Source organism: Carlito syrichta, unplaced genomic scaffold (assembly GCF_000164805.1).
Source record: "Carlito syrichta isolate Samal-C Ts95f unplaced genomic scaffold, Tarsius_syrichta-2.0.1 Scaffold95884, whole genome shotgun sequence".
Taxonomy (NCBI): domain Eukaryota; kingdom Metazoa; phylum Chordata; class Mammalia; order Primates; family Tarsiidae; genus Carlito; species Carlito syrichta.
In genome coordinates, this window is record NW_007039980.1 from 7508 (window position 1) to 11645 (window position 4138).

General features: G+C 44.5%; 1 pseudogene; it reads left to right on the plus strand.

The window, feature by feature from the left end:
• The first annotated feature begins 217 nt into the window (after positions 1 to 217).
• Positions 218 to 698, plus strand: LOC103264664 (annotated as a pseudogene).
• The last annotated feature ends 3440 nt before the right edge of the window (positions 699 to 4138 follow it).

Sequence of the window (4138 nt, forward strand, 5' to 3'; positions counted from 1 at the left end):
GCGGCCATTGCACTCCAGTCTGGGCGACAGAGTGAGACTCTGACAGAAGAAAAAAAAAGAAAGAAAAGAAAGAAAGAAAGAAAGAAAGAAAGAAAGAAAGAAAGAAAGAAAGAAAGAAAGAAAGAAAGAAAGAAAGAAAGAAAGAAAGAAAGAAACTGCCAGAAAAAAGCTGGCAGCGCATTCGGCTGTCCCGCGGATCTGTCCCTTGCTTCAACAGTGTTTGGATGGAAGAGACCCGGGGACTCCCTCTCTTCCAGCCTCTCACTGCCCTCCGAACTCCTCTCCACTGGCAGCCTCCGAGACCACCTTCTCGGCGGAGGAGAAGCGCGAGGGCGCCGAGCGTCTCTTGAAGATGCAAAACCAGCGTGGCGGCCGCGCCCTCTTCCAGGATATCCAGAAGCCCTCTCAAGATGAGTGGGGTAAAACCCTGGAGGCCATGGTAGCCGCCATGGCCTCAGAGAAGAGCCTGAACCAAGCCCTTTTGGACCTTCATGCCCTGGGACCCACAGACCCCCATCTCTGTGACTTCCTGGAGAACCACTCCAGGAGGAGGTGAAACTCATCAAGAAGATGGGTGACCACCCGACCAACCTTCCCAGGCTGGCCGGCCCGAGTCTGGGCTGGGTGAGTATCTCTTCCAAAGGCTCACCCTCAAGCACGACAAGGAGCCCAGCGGCCTCTCGGGGGCCCTTCTCAAAGTATCAGGGCTTCTTCTGACTGAGCCGCCCCCTCCAGCCACTGGGCAGCTTTTTAACCGCCCTGGACCAAATAAAAATCTTTTTGCAGCAAAAAAGAAAAGAAAAAGAAAAAAACTGGTCAGAGAAAGAATCTCATATAGCAAACTTTTGTCTTCAAGTAAATTGGTTATTTAAGAAAGAGGGAAATCTGTAAGAAATCAGAAAGTCCAAGCATATATTAATGGCCTGTATAACTTGTGATGCGGTTTATAAAACGAGAATTTATGAAAAAAAATTTGTATGTGATTGAGTTGGCTATAATTAAAAGAAATTATTATTATTATCTGAGTTGGAGTCTCACTCTGTCACCCAGACTGGAGTGCAGTGGCCGCTCCTGGCCACTGCAGCCTCGACCAGCTAGCTCCAGCGATCCTTCCGCCTCAGCCTTCCAAGTAGCTGGAACTACAGGCGGGCGCTACCACGCCCGGCTAATTTTTTGATTTATTGTAGAGATGAGGTCTCCCCAAGTTGCCCAGGTGGGTCTCAACCTGCCGGCTTAGGCAATGCACTCACCTCAACCTCCCAAAGCGCGACATTACAGGGTGAGTCACCAAGCCCCAGCTTAAAAGAAATTATTTATGATGGTCTTTCTAGAGGTTGAGACTTGATATAAAAAACACACTAGACAGGCTCAGTGGCTCAGCCTGTAATCCCAGTATTTTGGAAGGCTGAGGCAAGTGAATTGCCTGAGCCTGTGGGTTCGAGACCAGCCCAGGCAACTTGGCAAGACCTCGTCTCTACAATAAATCAAAAATTAGGTGGGCGTGGTAGTGAGCGCTGGTAGTTCCAGCTACTTGGAAGGCTGAGGTGGAGGGACTGCCGGAGCCCAGCAGGTTAATGCTGGGGTGGCTGTGAGTGTGCCACTGCACTCCAGCTTTGGCTACAGAGTGAGACTCCAACTCAAAACACACATACACACACTCACACGCACAGTAACAGAAAACTAAGGAAATAGATAAAACAACACGATTTTCTTAAAGTATTAATTTGCTCATAATGAAATTGCAAGACATTTAAATTTTAATGTAATTTTAAATTTTAAATTCTATAATCTGTTTATTTTTGAAACTTTAGATTGATATCTCAGGAGTTTACTTCTCATGATATTCCACTGCTGTTAGCTTTTTCTCACTTTGAGAAGATCTGGGATTCTCTCTTAAGGTTTGTCTTGGTTTCTGCAATTTTTTTTTCTCCAGGTCTAAATCTGTAGTTATGATTGCTGAAATGTTTTATCTTAAAGGTTTCCTTCACTACAACTTAAGTCTGTAGTCTTGGATTTTCTGAATGTGTAGCAGCCAGGGGCCCTCTGAAGTTTCCATGAAAAAAATCAACTCAGAAAAGACATATGTGTTGAAGAGAAGGCACGCAGATTTGGAGTGTATACATGAGAGTTTTCAGAATAAACTAAAAAATGCAGGGGCTATTGTCCATGCTTATACCTCTATAAAATAGTGTTCACTTATAACCCTTGTCCATGCTCTTTCTGTGTCAGCAGATTTGAATTTCAGGTTATCCAGATGGGATTCCCATAAGAAGAAACAATCACACTGCAGAAGGTTTTTATTTAACTTTTGGAAACTAGCTTAAGAAACAAAGATTTTTACATTTTATCAAGATAATTCCTATGATGTCTAAATTTTGGAAGGGTAAGGTTTTTATATCTATGTAATTTCCTTAAACCTTTTTTTTTTTTTTTTTGAGTTGGAGTCTCACTCGGTCACCCAGACTGGAGTGCAGTGGCCGCTCCCGGCCACCGCAGCCTCGACCTGCTGGGGTCCGGCGATCCTTCCGCCTCAGCCTTCCAAGTAACCGGAATTACAGGCATGCACTACCACGCCCGGTTGATTTTTTGATTTATTGTAGAGATGAGGTCTCGCTTCCCAGGCGGGTCTTGAACCCGCAGGCTCAGGCAATCCCCTCACCTCAGCCTCCCAAAGGCGCGGGATTACAGCCTGAGCCATCGAGCCCAGCTTCCTTAAACCTTTTTTTTTTGAGTTGGAGTCTCACTATTTGTTGCCCAAGCTGGAGTACAGTGGTATGCTCACAGCCACCATAGCCTCGACCTGTTGGGCTCAGGTGACCCTTCGTTCTCAGCCTTTCAAGTAGCCGGAACTATGGATGCACACCACCATACCTGGCTAGTTTTTGTGATTTACTGTAGAGATGAGGTCTCACCAAGTTGCCCAGGCTGGTCGAAACCCTGGGCTCAGGCAATCCTCTCGCCTCAGTCTCCCAAAGTGTTGGGATTACAGGCTGAGCATTGTGCCCAGACAAATTTATTGGTTTGTTTATTTATTTATGTATTTACTTATTTATAATTTCATTTTTATTTTCTGAGTTGGAGTCTCACTCTGTTGCCCAGGCTGCAGTGCAGTGGCACACTCACGGCCACCCCAGTGTCAACCTGCTAGGCTCAGGCGATCCTTCCACTTCAGCCTTCCAAGTAGCTGGAACTACAGGCCCGCACTACCACATCCGGCTACTTTTTATGATTTATTATAGAGATGAGGTCTCATCATGTTGCCCAGGCTGGTCTCGAACCCCTGAGCTTAGGCAAACCTCTCGCCTTGGCCTCCCAAAGGGCTGGGATTACAGGCTGAGCCACCAAGCCTGGCCCTTGTCATTTTCTATATTACTATTAAAGTCTTTTGGTTATCAGTCTGGTTAAATGCATTACTATTGTTTTTCAATGATCTGTGATTACGTTTTAATAAAATGTTTTGAGACTTTTAATGAATTTAACAAACATCCTCAAGATCAAAAGATGGGGGCTTATTAAAACTATAAAAATTAATCACTACACTACAGCCTTACAAAATCTTTTTTGCAGTTTCCAATTATGTCATAAACTCCATTACCACCACCTCCAGCCAGATGATTAGACATCAGTTAAGAGGCTTCCTTCAGCTGGCATCTGGCATCAACCTCACATTAACCAAAGTCTCATCTTCAGACCTGGGAGGGGATGACAACCAAAATTAACTACTCTCATGGGGCACTAGACTAGGCTTGTATACAGAAGCATAAGTACGAGTTCAATATTTTTGCCTCTATGTAAATTAATATAATCTGTTCTATTCCTTAATACTAGATAATTGAATGTTCAGCTCCCTGTGAGGTTTTTTTTCCTCTTATTGTCATAACTAGACAGGGCTTATATTCTTTTGTGTAAAAGTGCTATTAATTCTTTGTCTTGTTTCCTCTCTTCCACTGCCCCTCTCCTCAAATCTTTTTTGTGCATTTATTAGCTTACAAAATGAATAAAACAACAAATATTACCTTCCTCTCTCTACCTGACACGGTGATTCTCTTCCTTCACCACCTTCTCCTCTGGGAGATGGAATGGAATCTGCTTCATAGCCCTGATGACCTGCACAGGTGGTGAGCAAAAGAGGGCACTC